Source organism: Lepidochelys kempii, chromosome 2 (genome assembly GCF_965140265.1).
Source record: "Lepidochelys kempii isolate rLepKem1 chromosome 2, rLepKem1.hap2, whole genome shotgun sequence".
NCBI lineage: Eukaryota > Metazoa > Chordata > Testudines > Cheloniidae > Lepidochelys > Lepidochelys kempii.
The window spans coordinates 164358943-164379609 of NC_133257.1; the positions used below are offsets into that span (position 1 = coordinate 164358943).

The 20667-nt window shown below is 39.4% G+C and overlaps 1 long non-coding RNA gene across 1 annotated transcript; it reads right to left on the reverse strand.

Moving 5' to 3' along the window:
* Nucleotides 1-405: 405 nt before the first annotated feature.
* Nucleotides 406-8772, reverse strand: LOC140905986 (uncharacterized). Its single transcript, XR_012157014.1, has 3 exons — nt 8692-8772; nt 5837-5918; nt 406-497 (listed from the first exon to the last, which is right to left on the reverse strand). It is a non-coding gene; the product is annotated as an uncharacterized lncRNA (long non-coding RNA).
* Nucleotides 8773-20667: the final 11895 nt, after the last annotated feature.

The window sequence follows — 20667 nt, forward strand, 5'->3', positions numbered from 1 at the left end:
TGGATAGAGCTACAGTAGCGATCCTACATACTTGAAACTAATTAAGGTACTCAATATAGAAAAACAAGTATCATCTTCAACTGCCTCCAAACCCAGCTGAATTGCTTTATGGACCTACTAGCACTGGTAATCATACCACCATCTAGTAAAGGAAGCTAATCCTATTGAGAAGAGTCACCTCAACATCCTGAAAAGAAATTAAGCAATTTGATGATCCAACTGAATTATCTGTACAAAGTTTCTACACACCAGATGATGGCTAAATCAAGATTTGAGCTGAAGCTGTTTCTTTAAATCTGTACCAGGAACCTGGGCAAGAGGGAGGCTGGAAAAGGATTTAGACAGAAGCTCTACAGTGAAATAAAGCATGTCTCTTCAGAATATCATTTTCATTACACTGAAAAGATCCTTGTTGAGTATTGGAAAAAAGTGATTCCTGGGACCATGATTGCTTGCTGGCCTCATGACTCAGATCTTCTCCAGGGATTGGCAGGGTCCTGTTCAAAGAACAATATTAGTAAAAATATTAAATAATAAGGTATGGTTTTGCAAACAGTATTTTACATTATTAGTGTACATTTTTCTCTTAAAATATGTGGACCTGATCTTGCAAAACTCGAAGGACCTGATTCTGGTCTCATTTACATCAGTCTAAATTGGGAGGAATTCAGTTTAAAATAATGGAGTCACTCCAGGATAAAATTGAAGTAAATGGGATCTGAATCAGGTCTCCAAAAGCAGAAATTGTTGAATTCAGTGGAAGGAGGATCAAGTGCAAAAGCTTTAAAACAGTTAAATTGGGGGAACTCCCGTATTTGCATATAGAAAATATGACTATAATATTACTAGACAGGCATACATAATTTTGCATTGTATAGAATACTGATCAAGGTGCTGAAATCTTTGTAGAAGTGGGGGTGGAAGGGGCAAACCTAAAGTGCTCCCTCTCTCCCCAGGCTGGCTGCTCTGGCAGTGAGCCAGCTGCCCTCTCTTCTGGTGCTACAACAGCCCCTGGTGGGTGAAAGATGTAATTGTAGTGCCTATCCAGAAGAATCTATTATTCTGCAGTGGGAAAAATCTGCGGGGGACATGAATTCTGTGCTTATATTTTTTTGTTAAAAAGTGGGGGGATGGCCCCCCTCATCCCTGGTTCAGGCAATACCGATGTTAAGACCTTAATATTTAAAACACATTTTATATTGGTCATCATGTGCTTAGAGAAAGGTTTGTGCTTCAATATGTTGCTAAATCAAGACCTAAAATCCTTGCAAGTAAATAATGTTACTGTAATGTTTCCTATACTTAACAAAAAGAAGGCAAGTGCAGCTGATCTAGTGTTCAGGTCTGTTGATTACCCACCTATGCCATCAGTCATGTGTCTGTTTCCTTACAACAGAACATCAAAATGTTTAACTTCTAAAACTCATGGGGGGAAAAGATCAAGTGTGTTCTTGTGCAGTGCAGTCATTCAAATTGGTGACCTAGAAACATTTTCCTAGATTATCAATTTCAATACACTCAACATGTGCAGAACTCAGATAAATATAAGCACTACAGAGTTTTGGCTAAAGGAAATGCTACTGTTAGGATGTTTACCCTGTATTTTGATATTTATCACAAAGTAAGCTAGCATCAGAATGTTATGGAACAATGATCTTTCAATGGGAACTAATATCTTCTTTTTGCATATGTTAGGAAATAAGATGAATAAATGATAACTATCAGATATTTAATATCAGTATCACATTTCTTTTCTGTTTTACTACAAGCATGATAGGTAAGCCCCCCCCCTTAATTTTAACATGAAAAAACTGTGGAGTGAGAGCATTTTTAAAATCTTAAGTCCCCCCACCCCCCATTTAAATGTAAATATGTGTCAGCCCACCCTTAGTCCCACTGAATACCAGAAGTAACGAAAGTGTTCCATTTAAAAGATGGCAATGCAGAGCTGTCTTTGCACTTCACAGCTTTTCTGAAAATAAAACAAGGTGCAGCTGGAGACATTAAGGGCCCAATTTTCGAAAGCTTGTAAGAGGGTGTTTAGGTTCCATAGGCTTCCGTTGGACTTAAACAGGTGCTGTTCTGACTTAAGGATGTTTCTTGATCAGAGTCCATTTTCTGCTCTTAGACAAACATCCCAGTTGTTGTTGGTGGTGGTTTATTTATTTATTTATCATTTAAAGCACCAAAAAGTGTGTTAGAAACCTCACTGTAGAAATCGAAAGACAAGGTCCCAGTCCTGAAAAACACACAGACTAATAATTCATTGTCAAACTGGAATAACATATCTAGTGGGGTCCAGCAGGGCTCTGTCTTGGGTCCAGTATTATTTCAATATTTGCATTAATTAGTTGGATAAGGGGGAGTTTGCTTATAGTGACACCACCAGGCTGGTGAAAGCACTTTGGAGGACAGGAAGAGAATTCAAAATGACCATGTTATACTGGAGAATTGGTCTGAAATCAAAAAGATGAACTTCAGTAACTGCAAATGCAAAGTGCTACACTTAAGAAGGAAAAATCAAATGCACAACTACAAAATGGGGAATAACTGGTTAGGTGGTAGTACTGCTGAAAAAGGATCTGGTGGTTATGGTGGATCATAAATTGAATGAGAGTCAACAGTGTGGTGCAGTTTTAAAACACGGCTAATATACTGTATTAACAGGAGTTTTGTATATAAGACATGGGAGGTAATTGTCCCATTCTTCTCAGCAGTAGTGAGGTCCAATTCTAGGTGCCACACTTTAGGAAAAATGTGGATGAATTGGAGAGAGTCTCTGGAAGAGTGACAAAAATGATAAAATGTTTAGAAAACCTGACCTATGAAGAAAGGTAAAAATAATTGGGCATGTTTAATCTTCAGAAAAGAAGATTGAGGGGGAGCCTGATAAGTCTTGAAATCTGTTAAAGGCTATTAAAAAGGGAATAGTGATCAATTGTTCTCCATGTCCATTGAAGGTAGAACAAGAGGTAATCAGTTCTATCTTCAGCAAGGGAGATTTAGGTTAGAAAGTTTTTTCCTAGTATCTAACTATAAAGTTAGCTAAGTACTGGAATACGTAACCAAGGAAGGTAATGGAATCTCTGAAGGTTTTTAAGAACAGGTTTTTAGACAAAAACCTGTAAGGGATGGTCCAGGTATACTTTGGTCCTGCCACAGTGCTGGGGCTGGACTAATTGAGCTCTCAAGGTCCCTTCCAGCCCTACATTTCTATGAATATTAAACAAGGTATAGGAACATAGGAATTTCGGTACCAATTTAGACCTGTGGTCCCTCTTGTACACTAGTCTGTCTCCATCAGTGACTGCTATCAAGCGCTTCGTAGGAATTTAAGATATCCTGATAACAGGCAATTATGGAATAACTTAATCTCAGCTACTTAGCATCTGATATTGCTCCCAAGGAATTCAATGGCAAAGTCCCTTTGACTTCAATATTACAGAATTAGAACTTTAGTGTTGGCTTATTCTCTAAGGACCTGATCAAGCAAAGGACTTAAGAATGTGCTTAAAGTTAACAATCCCACTGCAATTAAGCACATGCTTAAGTATCTTGATGAACTGGGACATAAAATATTAACAATTTTGCCTTTGCAAGAAGACAGTTTTACTGTGGCACCCCCTATATTTAATAAGGAAGGAATTTTTCAATTCTTAATGTAGATGCCTAAATAGATGTTGCTGTGTGCTAAACTGTTTTGGAAATTGAGTCCTGTATTTTTTATAATACCAATTATTGTTTCAAACTTAGAGCTTTGCTATTTCTCCTAGGACTTGAGAAGGGTAATGAAGTTGGAATCCCTTGTTGTTGCTGTACAATATTAAAAGGAAATGCTCCTTAATGGCACATACTTTTGGGGCCAAATGGCCAAATCCCAGTTGCTTTTCACTTCTGTTCAGCTGGTCAGCACCAGGCCTGTAAGAACAGAATGGCAGTTCCCTGTTCAGGAAGAAACCAAGGTCTTCTGGTCATGAGTGGTGTGAAGAAGAATACGCTGATCCATGTTGTTATTATTTGCTTTATTGCTTTTTGGTTGGTTGCCCAGACTAGGAGGTACAAGTCTTGGGTTCTGTGCCTGGCTCTGCCACAGACTTGCAGTGTCACTTTGGGCAAGTAATTTCAAATCTCTGTCCTTCCCCCCACCCACACAACCCTTTTCCTGCCTTGTGTAGAACTCTTCAGAGAAGGAAATCTCTTCTCAGAGCCAGCGTTAGGCATAAGCAGACTAAGCAATTGCTTAGGGCCCTGAGCGGATCAAGGGAGCCCACTTTTAATTATTAATATGTGTTGTATTTGGCAGGGGGCCCAATATAATCCTGTTTAGGTCTCCCAATGGGCTAGCACTGGCATTTTCTTTCACCATGTGTTTTTATAGTGCCTTTTACAGAGGGGCCATGATCTTAGTGTCTTTCTGCTCTACTCTAATTACACATAATAGTCCCCTTAAAATTATTATTATTTAGATTGCAGCAGTACTCACAGGGTGGAAGTTGCTTTTCAAATATACATGAAGCCTGAAGAAGCTACAGTCTAAAAGACCAATGAGGTGTGGGAGAAATACACAGTACAGAATGATCAGGCTCATGATAGACACATGGCAGCAGATCCACAGCTTGTGTAAATTGTCATAGTTTCAGTGTTCACTGACTTCAATTGCACTATAGTCATTTACAGAAGCTCAGCATCTGCCCTATGGTATATTACCTACTTTTTTTAAAAAAAAATGTGCATTAAGTTAAACATACTGAATTCCCTTCCTTCACTCTTCCTTCATAATTCTGTGCTCTCATCTTTCTCCTACATTGATTCCCTGTCAAGAGCCCTTATACTCTCTCTCTCCCTATGTTCAATAATTTTCCTCCTTGTAGTTGAGCAGTTCACTCAGATGACTTGACTGACATTTCTTATGTGTCATGGGAGAAGTGAATCTTTGTGAGTGCTTTAAACGAGGAGACGGTGGTTAGTTTTCACATTTAGAATTGAGTAATTCTGAACTCACATACACAGATACACATTACCAGCAGCTAGAATACTGTCTGCTGCTTCACCAGGCTGTTGCCATCTTCCAAAAAGTGCCACACCAAGGCACCTATTCAGCATGCTTGAGCTTGTAGGTAATGGAAAATGGCATGGTTTGCCTCAAAAATTGAAGTTGCAGTTATTATACTACCATCTGAAGCCAGTGGTTTTACTGGGGGAATACAGGTCTTTCTAAGTGTTTACATTAATTTGGCTTGATCCTTCAACATGCTGAGCACCCTAGCAGAGATCCAACAAAGCACTTAAGCACATACTTAACTCTAAGCATATGAATAGTCCTATTGACTTCAGTGGAACTATTCACATGCTTAGAATTAAGCATGTGCTTAAGTGTTTTGCTGGATCTGAGCTAGGGTGCTCTGCACCTTGCAGGATTGAGCCACTTGTGAAGACTGAAATTATTAACATTGTTGAGAGGCCCTAAACACAAGTACCAGATCTGAACATCCCTGGATTCTGGGAGGTTTGGGAATCTGAATCCAGGTCTGAATGGCTAATATCCTTAACCTGGGCTAAACCAAACTACTGAATCTGACCACCTGAAACTCGGGACAGTTTCAAATGCTGCTTTAGAACAGGGACTTACCTCTTGATCCTATTGAATTAACATAACAAGTGGTTGATTTTTTTTGTGTGTGGGGGTCCCTCCGACCTCTCCAATGTGCAATGAAAAAACCCAAACAAAGCTTCTTTTTTTTTCCTAGTGAAGTAGCATGCGAGGTTGGGGGAGGGGAGGGAGAAGAAGTGTGGTAGAATACGTTACATGCAGAACACAAAGCAGTATAATGCTCACCCTGTGTTTCATCTTTCCATTGTGTGACTGAGAGCTTGTTTGGTTCAGGAATCCGCTGGTTACCCCGTCAGCTTCAGCAATGCTTCAATCAGACAAACACAGAAGCCAGTAAATTACTTGGGCCCTGCATTCTTCTATCCCAAGTGTGCTTTCTTTTAGGGAAACCATTGATTTTTTGCAGACAGTCAACCCATATTTCAGTGACAGTCACAGGCAAACAAGTAATAAACTTCCAATGATTTCCTGTATTCTATTGCTCAGATTGCAATCTGTAAGAGGAACCATTCATTTTGGAGTTACTGAATTTAGTCCTTTTTTATCACCATCAATAGCAGTGAAAGAATGCTAAACTTTACAAAGCTAAGCAAAGTGATACAACATCTCCCCTGACCCGCCCATGGTCTTTAGCAGAAATGTGGAATAGGATGAAACGTGGATGAGGAGTGGGGGGTGAACCTGCAAGTATAATCACCAAGCTATATATAATCTGCATTAGTTGTTGAATATGATTGATGCTGTAGCACTGAACTTCAAATTGTAAAATGTTGCCCACTTTATGTTGAGTGTCCAGACATTAGAAACACATTCAGTGTTCACTCTTATAGCACTAACTTTAATGAATTAATGTAGCCCTTATATGTCTGTCATATGTACTTCAGGAAGTTCAATTTGAATTCATTAACTTTATTATTTATTACTAGCATTTTGCTGTGAGAGTGTATGGCACTCTAGAGAGAGAACAAAGACAGTCCGTGTCCTTGAGGAGCTTGCAGTCTAGGATCCTAATCACACAATGAACTCTGTACACATGGATCTCTGTGCCCACGTAGACCCCACTGCAGGATCAGGGCCTAGGTTAGATGTGACATGAAAAATTGGGAGAGATGATATCAGGCAAAGGGGATTGCGGAAGTAGCTTTAGCATCTGTATGGAATATGCTGATAGAACTGGCTTTGGCCTCAATATGATTAAAATGATAAACATGGTATTTAGTAACTGACAAAGCATAATCATAATCAATTGCAACCTTCCCCCAAACTTAACTTCCATTGAGGCATGTGCTTTCCCCTTTTCTTTTATGTTTATAAGGGCTTATCAGGTTACAAGTCCTGATACAGCTCCCATAACAATAAATGGGAATTTTCTCATTGAGTTAACTCAGTGGGAGTTAAATCAGGCTATAGAACCCTTAGCAGTTTTGCTATGAAACAACCTACTCCTCACTTGAATTCAGAGTGGCAATGTTTCCAGCAATGCTTTTCTATATACTAGTGATCTGTTAATATTTCTTCAACATCCTTACTCAGAGAATCTGGGGAATATTGATGACTACATATTAACTGGGAGAAGTCTGTAATAGTTAGTATAGCTCTCTGAATTCTATAGCTACCACTATCCAATCTGCTCAAATAAATACTTTACTTTGTAGGTGCTCTTAGCATTAGGACAAAAATAGGCTGTTTGAACAGTCCTCTTTTTTAACAAAATTATTAAATGATTTGAAGAGTTAAGGACACTTTTTATAATGGCTCTTAATGGAAAATCAGTGTCATTCACAAGAGAATTCTTCCCCAAATTAATAGTTTATTTACTACTATTCCAGTTATCCTGCCCAATCTTTATTTTTAAAGCTAGGGTACTGCAATTGCTTCCTTTGTATGGAGCAGTTGTCATCACTGGATAACTCCTCAGCTGGTGCCAGAGCCTCAACTGGTGTAATTCAGTATACCTCCCATTAAAGACACTGGAGTTACTTTTTTACATCTCCTGAGGATCTGGCCCAATAATTCTACCTCCAGGATTGGAGGCAGGGGCTGCCACTTTCTAGCTTGTTTTTAACCTTCCATCTGAATTACATTTCATATCTTGTCATGACCCAAATGTAGCTCACCCACAACAGAATAACAGACTCTTTCTGACACAATATATAGATAAATGCTCTGTAAGCCTTTCAGTCTTCTCATAGTCATGTAAACTGGACTTAATGTCTTTGAAATCAGTGGAGTTACACTGGAGTAAATCTGGTATAAGCGATGGAGTATCAAGCCTCTTTAAAAAAACAAACAAACAAAACAAGAATATGTTTTACCCTAGGACACAGAAGCCAAAAGAGTGAAATTTGGTCTAATGCCCTGAAGTTCTCAAATGCTGCCAAGGAGACTGCTTTATTTGGTAACAACCCTTGTGGTCTGACAAAGCATTATCCAAAAATCTTCAAATATTTTTGCTGAAACACCATACTGAATCTGGTTCTTTCTTCATTAAAGATCTATTCCACAATAACATACAGTCACTTGTGTTACTCCAGAAATAACATAACTCTCTTGTATTACAAAATGTGGCACTTACATGTAATTAAACTTTAAGGGGTTTAAGCTTTAATGAAGTTTAAGAGGTAAACATAGGCAAACAGAACAGATACGTTTGGAATGACTGCAGTTATTTAAAATTAATACCTGCCTTTGAATAACCAATGTACACATTCATGGATCAATAGAAAATTCCATAAAGCAGGTTCTAACTGAACAGTAAAATCAAAACCTAGTGGATAAAGGATTTAATCATTGATTTGAACGCCACAACAAGGAATTAAGTATATTGTGATATATGATCAAATTTCTTAAAACTTAAATACTATGTTATAGCAAAGAAAATGATCCAGAAGAAAAATGCAAACAGCATCATGAATTGTTGCATAACTGGCTGTTATACAAATGATGCTTTCCAAAAATATTACTTGCATATTTTTTCTTCAGTCTTCAATATTAATTCATGTTAAATAATGGAAAGTATTTTCTATTATTAATACAGTATTCTTTAAACAAATTTTATAAAAGCAATACTTTATGCTTACCAGTCCTTGGCACTGTAGTACTTTGTTCCACTAACGATGCCATACAGCTGATAGTACTGTTGTTCATCTGAGACAATATGTTGGTTTTATTGGATAAATATACAATCAAAAACTGTCTCTTTTTTTGGATTCTGAGCCCTTTGTCCTATTGTCTGGCTATCCCGAAATAAGGACAGGAGACATTTGGCATGGCTTTAATTAGGCCACAACTTTATTATTAGATGTCTTGGACCACCCAGCAGATAAAAGTGTACATTGCAGGTAATCCCACGTTTATTCTGTAATTACCCAGGGGATTTTACCAGCTCCCCCTCTTTTTCCATCCAGGTCCCTCCAGCAAATTTATCGCCAGGAGCATACCATCCACCCCCCTCCCCGTAGGATGGTTATGGTGGGCTACAAAAATGGGGGGCTGGCTCCCTGCTGTATCAATCATAGGAGTCCCCAACAGCCCTGTTTATTCCTTTAATGAACACCTTTTAAAGTCCTTTTCCAAGCCATTTTTCCGGTCACTGTATACCTTTCCTATGGAGTACCTGCACTGGACATCCACCCTACACTTAAATAATAAGTTGCAACATACAGCCTACAGCCCTTCATGTCATGCATGAACAGAGCCCTTCCTGAACCCACTGTGGGGAAGGCAAAAAAAAACCCAACTGAACCCAAGCCAATATGATGATATGGGAAAAAATCCTTCCCAGCCCCCCTAAAAAAGGGGCGGCTAATGTAATGCCTCCAGCAAGTCTTGACCAAACCTGGTATTTTACCACATAAAGGGGAGGGAGGGCGAGTCCCTCCTCAGCCTGCTCCATGTAAAAGAGCTTCAGGCCCTTTTAAACCATGCATTCCTGGGGAATGAGTCAGTAACCACACTGACCTTTTGCAATGGTTTTCATCTCTCTCTCTCTCCCCCTCCCCCTCCCAGCCATAAAGCACTGTTCCCTTCATTCAGTCAGACAGCCAACACCCCGCATCCTGCCCTGCTTAAAAGTGCAGGGCTGTCAAATTCACAACAAATAGTGAATGATGAACTGCACACAGCCAGTCCCCTGCATTTATGCAGAGCTCATTGCAGGATTGGGATCCAAAAAAATCCATTGGTTGTTTATACCTTAGTGATCCTAACAAAATGCTAATGGGAGGTAAAAAGAAAGAAAGGGAACAAAATAAAAATTTATGAGAAAACTAAAAAGAAACAAGTTCAAACATGAGTGACTACAGGTGAAAAATAAGTCAAGTCTGCTGAGGGAAGGAGATTATACATCAGATAGTGAATTGCTATTCACACCATAAATTGGTGTCAAGTCAAAAGAATATCAGAAACTGTGATTGAATTTGAAATCAAGATAATTTCATCACTATGGAATTGGGCACAAGTATATCAGTCAATATTTTTGCCATCTGAAATAAGCTATTATAAGGAAAGATTTTTAAAAGTACCACGTGAACCTCAAATGCTGAGCTAAAAAGTTTCACAGGTCAAAGAGTGCCTCTGGTTAGAAAACTAGAGGAGGCAGTGACCTATGAAACTCAGAGGGCAGAAAGTGGGCCCTGTCACAAGCCTACAGCAAATAATAATGAGATTGTGTCACCATAAATACTTTGATAGGTTTATATTTCTATAAAACATTACTGAATGGCTGTAGCCTCATCATCACCTGTTTTCTAACAATCAGTGGATATGATTCCTCGAGATCTTGCACTGGGATGCTATCTTCCAGTGACCATTATCCTTTACTATGCGAAGTGGTTAGAAAAGATGTACTCATTATCACATGATTTGCAGAGGCAGCTGACCAACAGACAGCCAGACTTCTGCTCTTGAATTTTGGATGACGGTTTTTTTTTTTTTTTTTAAATGATAAGCTTGCATTGGATGGTTTTCAGAGCCACACATAGTGTACTCATATAATTTACGAGCTGATTCTTGGTATCAGTCTTGATGAAGTTCATTCTTGAAAAACTTGTTTGCATTAATGCATTAATCTGAAGGTCATCAAGAAAGCCATGGCTAGTTTATTCTTAGAAACATAATAATCAAGCAATGTGCTCCACACTTGCAAAATTTTGGGGAGTGGATTGATTGTTTTGTTCAATCCTGCCATATTTAATAACTTTCAGCTAGTAACCAACCTAGAAACACACTTAGTTTTCCAGGTAGCATTATCCTGTCACTCAACCATAACCGTTTTGTTGTCATCAATATCTAGAGATTTGAGATCTTGATGCCAAATTGTAAAGAATTTTATAGGTGTCAGGTCTTCAAGAAGTTATTCAGTGACTTCCCATTAATATCTGAGTATGACTGGCATAGTTCTTTGATATTGCCAGCCCTGCCCATGAAAGTAGCTGAATTTTCTTGATGTTTTCTCAAGGAATGGAAGTGTTTTCACTTTCCAGTATCCAGTCTATACCCAGTTTCATTGCATATGCTGTTACTTTGTTAAGCTTATTATCTGCTGTCATTCTCCAATCTGCTGGTGAGTGAAGTCTGTAAAACAAACAAAGAAACAAAAAAGTTCTTTTAAACCATTAGCAGTTGGTTAGTTCTGAGCGATCATCTCTCTGCTCCAGCATCATCTTCTGCCTCCACCTTCAGAAAGAATTCCCCTTATCAGACTTCTGCCATGCACAGCAACTCTTCTTTTCCTCAGAGAAGGGGCTTCTCTCTTACCCCAGACCAAAGGCAAGGCCCCTTTATCTTTGCAGGCTCTACACCATACTCTCTGAGAATCATGTCCTAGCTGCTACTAGGCAGAGAAGAAGAATAGCAGCCAGGGCAGGGCTGCCCTTTCAAGGCTTAATCCACAGCCTCTTGAAGTAAGTGGAAAGACTTCTGTTGACTCTAGTGGGCCTTGGATCAGGCCCCCAGTTTGCAGTCCATACAGCAAGGGAACTGAGTCCTTGGGTATGGGCACAAGGGAGACGATGAAGCAGTGACACCGCCTTTAGGATCTCCTGTTTCAGATCAAAGGGCTGCAGTGCTGTAGTAGCAGTCCAGTACTTCCTTTATATCAGGGATTGGCAACCTTTGGCATGCAGCCCGTCAGGGAAATCCGCTGGCAGGCCAGGACCGTTTGTTTACCTGCAGTGTCCACAGGTTTGGCTGATTGCAGCTCTCACTAGCTGTGGTTCGCCGCTCTAGGCCAATGGGGGCTGTGGAAAGTGGCGGCCAGCACATCCCGTGGCCCATGCTGCTTCCCGCAGTCCCCATTGGCCCGGAAAGGTGAATCACAGCCAGTGGGAAGCGGCACAGGCTGAGGGATGTGCTGGCGGCCGCTTTCCACAGCCCCCATTGGCCTGGAACGGTGAACTGCGGCCAGTGGAAGCTGCGATTGGCTGAACCTGTGGATGCTGCAGGCAAACTTACTTTATATATTAGGCTATGGGGAGTGTTTCTGAAAAATAAAATCTATTAGATTCACTCTTCCAGGGAGTGTGTGTGAATATACATAACAGAAATGATAACTGCAGCATTTAAACAAATCTAAAATACATTAAAATGGCTGAATTTTTTTTTTAAATGATGACCTTTTATTTAAAATTATTTTTTCTCTCAGCTTCAATGGACCTTTAATACTCTACACACTTCTTTTAAAGACTGTCAAATTGTATTTCTTATGGTCCACTGGGATAATCATTCACACGTTCTATCACAACTTTTAAAAAATATTTAATTAAAACAACTAACATTTCCTGCACAATGCGGTTCAGACTCAAAATGATAGGATTCCGCAAACTAAAGCAGTTGCACTCAGGAGCATGGGTGTTGATGTAAGTCTCATTGCATTTGACCTAGATGTGGACATATGACACAAAGGAATGCTAGGAAATTGGGCACAGAGGATAGACAAAAGAGGTTGAAGGTTATGTGCTATAGAGTTCAGGCAGGAAAGGACTGAGGTTACAAACGTATGAAGGGCCAGAATTTATTATTTATATTTTGTTTTTCAGATAATTTGTTCTATTTCCTTTTTTCTTCTATTTATTCTTAATATATTTATATACATGCATACCAAGCAAAATGGGTCCTCATGCCAAAGGCAGAACATATGTCAATAGACCATTGACACTGCTGTATGCTGTAGTTGGTTTAATAGTCACTGGAAAAATAGTGATGGGCATTACCAAAATCCGGAGATTGTCTTAAATCATTTAGATGAGCAGTGCATGTCCAAGTGCTTCTTCATGAAACTCTACTCAGCATCTTGGATTTTTTGTAAATTCTGGACATATAAGGCCATCCTCTGTGGCAGATGTTGTAAGAGCACCTCCAGAAGAGTTTCATCTGTTCCTTGTGCTTGCACACAACTACAAAAAATGTAATTGCATATCCAGTTTCTGATTCAGCCAAACTTCACTGGGACTTAAACAAATGTTTACGTGCAGTCCTGAAGGGATTCTCACTGGTAAATCTTTTGACTCAGTTATTATCAGAGAGTTGATTTCCTGGAGATATATTTCAACCTGCCCAACATTTAAACACAAAAATATGCGGTTGTATCCACTAATAGTTTGGTACACTGTGACCTAGATACACTCTGATTCTTCCTCTTATCATTTAGTATATGGATCAGTTATGTCAAGTCTGGGGCACATCCCATTGTTTATGCCTCAAGACCTTTAGCAAAATTTATTTTTGGAGTGTGGAGCTTTCACAAATATTTTTGTGACTGAAAATGAACATAGTCATGATCACAAACGTCTTATTTTTTATCTGCCTCTAGCATCCATGCTTCTAATAGAGAAGCCAAATACTTTGTTAGAAAGATAAAAATTGTCAAAGGAGATACACTATCTTTAATATAGCAAATAGCTTCTTTCCTGCTATCTTACCAAACAGCCTTGAATAGTTTAAAAAGCAAATGCCTGCTGAACTGCTAATGGGATGATAGTCACATACCAGAATGGCAGCTATGAGGCCTGATTTGGATAACCATATGTAATACACTGGCCTAGAAACAAAGGGTCAAATTCTGTTCTCGGTTATACCAGTGAAACCTCACTGAAGTCAGTGGAATTTTACTGGTTAACTAAGGGCAGGATAATAGGCAGAAGTAGCAGAAAAAAAAGGCAACATGCAATACATAAATTGTTTGTTCTGATTAGTTCACCTAGACTTCATTGGTATGTTTACACAGCAGTTAATCCCTGGCAGATGACCTCTCTCAGTTGACTCAAGCTCATGGGGCTTGGGCTATGGGGCTGTAAAATTGTAGATGTTCCGGCTCAGAGATTTGACCTCCTCACGGAGTCCCAGAGCTCAGGCTTCAGCCCGAGCGCACCCATCTACACTGTCATTTTACAGCCCTATAGCCAAAGCCCCATGAGCCTGTGTCAGCTGACATAAGCCAGCCACGGATGTTTACTTGCAGTGTAGACATACCCTATGTAGTCTATGACTTTCACACAATTACAGCTTGTTTTCCCCCTCCCTCAAAAAAAAAATCCTTGCCAAATAATTGCTCTGTAAGTTGTTCATGATTATTGTGACTATTCAATATCCAAACTTGTATTGCATTGGTTATGTTTGATTTATTGTTTTAATTATTTGTATTGAAGTAATGCTTAGAGGCACTAAATGAAATTTGGACCCCCACTGTGCTAGACACTGTATAAATATATAGAGAATGAACCCTGCCTACAATCTAAATAGGCAATGTAAAGGTAGGAGAAGAGGACGATGGTGCTATGGATAATGCACAGCACCCAAAAGATTCCGTTTTCCAGTTCTGCCACAGATTTGCTGTGCGGACCATGGGCAAATGACAATCTGTGTGTACCTCAATTCCCTATCTGTAAAATTGGGGAACCTCTTTTTTTCCACCCTTTATTTTTTTTATTTAGAATGTAAAATTTGTGAGGCAGGGACTGACTCTTGCTATGGATAAGTGCATGGCCTCACACAATGGAGGCCAGTTCTCAGTGGCATCCTCTAGGTCTTATCAAAATAGAAGTAATAATGTATCTTGAATTTTATGATGGGGCACTGAGGCATAATACACTTGGCAAACTGGGATCAGTTATGGGAGCAAATTGTGATAGGAAGACTAAATCTGCTTGAAATATTTCTAACAGTAACCTTAAAACTGTGGCAGTCTTTGTAGGCTTGATCTATCAGAGCATTATATATTGAAGTAATCTTTACTCATGTGAGCAATCCCATTGACCTCATTTAAACTTCTCACTTGAGTAAGAATTACTCACTTAAAATATTCCACACTAATATTGAAGTATGCACACAATGTTCTGCATCTACAATTATTTATACATTATGATAGTTCTGGGGTAATTCTGCACCAAGACATTTAAATTTTGACACACAATATTTTAAAATTCTGCATATTTTATTTGTCAAAATAACACAATATAATAACACCTGTTTCAATTATTTTGGTAATTTATTTCAAAATCCCTGTCAGCAAGTATCTCTGCAACAACACAGACAACAAAAAGATGATTCAGGAAATGTATTTTGAAAAATAGATTCCTTTTTAGGCATATTAATAAGAACTCTGAGCAATAATTCATTTAAACTACAGTACAAAAATGTATTTCCTGCGCCCCTCAGAAGCAGTGCAAAGGCTTGGGGGAGTCGGGTAACGGAGGAGCTGAGGAGGAGGGAAGTAATTGCTGGGAAGGAGCCTGTGAGTGAACCTCTAGGGTTGTTGGGTGTGAGTGGGAGAAGCATGGGACATTTGGGGGTGGGGAGGAGAGATTGGTAGGGCGTTGGGGAGTCTCCCCCATACAGACCCTGGCTCACCCCAGCCTCTCCCACTCAGTCAGACATATCTGCCCCTGTCCCCATGTGTCCCTTTACCTCACCATGTGTCCCTGCACCCCCTGCCCCCTGTTCCCATGTGGCCCTGCACCCCCACTCTCATTCAGCCCCTGGCTCAGTGTTGTCACCCCACTAGATCCTATGCCCCTGCCCCAATCTGTCCCCTCAGCCCTTCTGAACCCCAGTGTATGTGACCCCCCCAGCAGCCTTGTGTGACCCCCTCTATCTGTCCCCTTCATGTCCCATATCTCCTCACCTGGCCTCACAGGCAGGATGCGGTGAGGAAGGCAGCCTCTAACTCCTCCCTCTCTGTGGATGTCTGCTTTGGTGGTGAGCCAGCTGCCCTCCATTCTGGCAGTACAGTAGCTCCTGGTGGGTGAAAGTTATCATTGCAGCTCCTTCCTGGCAAAATCCTTTATTCTGGCAGTGGGGAGGAGAGGGAGGAATCTGCAGGAGACATGAATTCTGCATTTTCACAGTGGTGCAGATTTTCCCTAGGTGTAGTTATGATCTTGTAACTTTGATAACTTATTGTAGACAAGTTAGAATTTTGTCTATTCTTTTAAAAATACATTTAAGGATAACATTGCTAGTGAGCTCATAATTAAGGATGAATTTGTTAAGGATAGCTCAGTAAAGGATAATTCAGTTAAAGAGGGATGAGTTTAAGAGAGATAAGAGTGCAAGCTGAATATCTCAAGATCAAGGAAGTTTCCAGCTGCACTGGAGAACTTAATGAAATTTCTAAATTCAATTATCTCAGAAGTTTCCATTGTTTTCTTTGTTCAAACAAACAAAAGAGGCAAACTAACCAGCAAATTAATTATCAGCAAACCACCAAAATTCAGGACAAGGGAGTTCAGGAAAAAAGTTTTCCCCACTTCTCCTATTGACAAATGAAGGCCATTTATATCCATTGTATCAAAACCACAAAAATTCAAGGTAATTTGGATTAATGGTTCTAATTTTGTCCTATTTCTGTTGAACAGGTGTACTTCTTATGCTACTCCTGCTAAAATAAATATTTTTTTTTACATCCTGAGTACGAAACAATGATTTCCAACTTTGAGTGCTTCACCTCCAAGTTGTTTTTCAAACGTGCTGTCACAATACATTCTTTGGGTAATAATTTGAAGAATCAGTAATCATCTTTATTTTATGAAAGTTGGCATTTTTCCATTGATTGCTTTACTTCTCAACGGCCTTGCACCTGCTGCCTTTGCAGTTTGAGTTGTATTCTGGCATGTCAGCTCATTCATATATTTCAATATAACATCGTGACATAGGCTTTTGAGGATATACCAGCTGTTCCCTTTTTTTTTTTTTTTTTGCTTGGATGATGTAATTTAAACTGGCAATGTGCACTATGTTTTATAAACCTATGATGTTTTTGTAACAAACAGCTGGATGGATAAGGTATAATTCTTTCCTGGGTACAGCTGCAGGATATTATGATAAAGAAATAAAATAGAAGAGAAACAAATCAGATTTAGCATCATTGCTGGTTAAACATATTTTGGATAGTAGCTAAAAAGCCTACACCTACAGTGATTTCCACTAGAATCTCTACCCTATTACCGGTTGCACAATAGATGGTATCACATAGTATAGTGGTTATTGTGAATATCACATTAATCGTTATTACTTGGAGATAGCAAATGGACAACTCATTAGTTGATAACTACCACTGGGTGAGCAGCAACTCTAGCAATCTCTTGCTTATTGTCCCTAAAAAACTTGACATTTTAGCACAAACATAAACCAATCAACTTTCTATAAAATGGCAAAAGTTATCTGCTCCACTGTCCGTTCAGGGCATGGACCATAATAAAATAACATTATCTTTGTCAATGTCAATGACATAGATTTCTTCCTGCCCTGTTTTACATGATTCCCTGTTGCTCTAGCTAGCAGGTCCAGGATTATGAACCTCACTACAAAATTCTCACCTGTGGATTAATTTCCTACGCTTAAAATGGTAGTGCTTATTGCATTTGTCAAGCATGGTTCCTCAGCACTTGTGGCAGCTGTCTGCAGGTCCGTCTCGATAGTAGAGTAATGGGCTGTTACATGTGTGGGCAGATAGAACATTTACCATGTGTATGCAGGGTTGGAAATAATGCCTGGAAATTAGCGCAGTTCTGGTGTTGGTGGCCAGGGAACAACCTAATGAAGCCATTTCTATAGGCAGTATTACAATAAATGCTGTTGCTGTACAGGCCATTGTGCCTCAGAAGACCTGTTTTTGTTGGTGGACATTGGCGCTACTGTTGTACTAATGACGAGGAACTTTGCAGATATTCTTCTGATTTCTCCTCATTGGTTTTGTGCTCAAGAAAATGGGAGCCACGAATTGTTAGCAGAATGGCAGACTTTACTATTTATAAAAAGAACAGGAGGACTTGTGGCACTTTAGAGACTAACCAATTTATTTGAGCATGAGCTTTCGTGAGCTACAGCTCACTTCATAGGATGCATTCAGAAACCTTTACTATTTATGCTGACAAATAAACGAGGCAACACACCTTTATTGATATAATGCCTGACTCTGTGTTGAGAACATATTTTATAGTCTGGAATCTGATGGTGATAGATGGGGTAAATCTGTTAGTGAGATGGGATAAACATCATGCTAAATTGGACACTGACATCAATGTAATCAGTTCCATCTGCTCTGACAGATAGAAGGCTGAGGCTTCAGTTACAAATATATCCTTGTGACAGGACCTACTGAAAAGCTGGAAGTGACTCACATGACAGAACACTGCATTGATGCACATCAAAGACATCCTAACAAACTCCTGGCTCAGACTGACATTCAGGTGCAGGCTGCCTTACAAAGGGTGCAATTCATCCATCCCTAAATCCATGGCATCTTCAACTCTTCTGGTTTAAAAAAAAAGGTAAAACATACCGCTTGAGATTAAGATGTCTAATGTTACAAAGAAAGGTGCACAGCAATTTCAACAAACAAATTATATTTTGGAGCAATCTGAAGTTGTCCAGTGGGGCTTGTGGATATTGTCAGCTCCTTTTAAAGAAACTGCAGAAAAAGGAGCCTTTTTGGTTGGACCACATCATTATGAGTTCACAGTTAAGTCTTTTGGGGTTACCAGTGGATACTTTTAAGAGATTAATGACTAAACTGTGTGATGTTTGAAGTAGATTTTCACCTACCTAGATTATGTAAAAGAGTACATTTCCATCCGAATGAAGCACCTGCATCTTTTACAAATGGTGTGGCATTGAATCCATGAGGCTACGTCTTAGCGCAAGAATGATTTGTGAAATATTGGGGAAATTTTATTAAGTGACATGATTGCTCCAGGTTCACATAAAATCAAGACACGCTATGAATTCTAGAAGTTGATTCTTGAGCAGATTCTACAGAATGATCTCGTGCCAGATCTGCCCAGCTTATTCTGACAACTGCTATTATAATTACCCAGTCTTCAGTCTGACCTCATGGCATAGAACATTCAAGTAATTTGGGTTTAGGAAACTCAGATTTCCATAAGAGTAGATTTTCAAAAGGCCAGGAAAGTACCTCAGTTACTGCAGATACTTCAGGCAATGAATGTAGAACTTTTAGTGACTGCCTCTATGCATATACTGTATTTCTGAATGATTGACAATGTTTCTGCTTTAGGAAGAAGACATTTTTAATAGAACTACTGGAGGATTTTTATGCTCTGCAGAGCCTCTGTGAATACAGTTGCTCAAGCTGTGTGTGTAGGAGACTGGAAGAATCATTTTATTAAAAAATGCATGCAAATTTGGAGGCACAAAAGGGATTTGTAAAGAAGTGATTTTAAAAACAAACGGAAATAGATTGCCTAGTTACCTACACAAAACTAATCCTCAAACATTAACATTTCAGGAAATCTTTCACAAATACAGTACAGGTATTATGCAAAAAGGATATTACAAGTAATAGACCTTTCAGCTACAATGCCTGATGCATTTAAAGCTATAGTCATCTGAGATTTGAAGGCTTTATTGTAGCATTCCTCTGTTTGAAGGCTAGGCATAAATCAGTGTATCAATAGGGCTGTATCTGCTTCCATCAGCTGAAGATATGGCTCCAGGTCTCTTGGCTTTACATATCAAATTAATTTTCAGATTGAAAGAATGGTTCTTACACCTCAACAAAGCTTTCTGAACTAGTGAAAATGCAGATTTATCAAGTCAGCGTCTTTTTAAATTCTCTGTTTTTCCCTAAATTAAAGTGCTGCTAGCTGATCTTTTTATTCTCTGTCAAGGTAGAGATGGAAAATGACAGAGCCAGGAATGTGATTTTTTTTCTTCTTCAGGGTCATACAGTGAATGAAAAGCATAAAGAATATTAGAGCCAATCTGCACTGGAGACAAGAAACCCAGAGGAAGATGGGCCTGCATCGCTTCTCTTTGCCAGTTGTCAATTGACACCCCAAGGTTTAGGCCTGGCTGACTTCTTAACCTTCTTCTAGTATTTGGGCACCTTAGATGAATGCTACCCCAATCTGGAAAGCTGGTCATGCCTTGAAAACTCAGTTTGTAAAGTGCTCTACAGACACTTTTATCATGACAACACCCCTATAACACAGCTAATTATTGTTTCTTATCAGGGTTCATGTCTACATCCCTTAACTCAACATTAGTTTGGGGCCACTCACATTATGTAACTCTTGTGAGGGTTGCAGAATACCAAGTAGTACAGAGCACCCAGCACCTGCGGCTTGCACCCTTTGAAGTTAGTAGCAAAATGATCCCTGAACCCAAAGCTCCTATTGAAGTTAATGAGTGGAGCTCACTTAGCACTTCAAAGGCCTGGGCACATGATAATATTTTTTTATTATTAATTGCAGTACTTCTGGTACTCACAGACAGAGCCAATGTTATTGAAGGACACAGTCAGAATTTTTTTTTGAAAAAAATGCAACGTATAGGGGGCCATATTCCGGATAGAACTCACCAGCAGAGGGTTTCACTGGAAAGGAGAGCAGACCATGAGTGTAAAACTGGCAGAGCAAGCTCCCATGCCAGCTGTCTAACCACCACCACTGTAAGGGAGCTCTGCTCTGTTCACCCTCCACTGCCATTAGTTCCCTGGGGGATAATTCACCATTGGTGTAAGTGAGAGCAGTTTTAAGCAGTTTTAGGCTGCTTTAACTCATGTTAGGAACAATCCTGTGAAGAAATAGGGAGCGGAA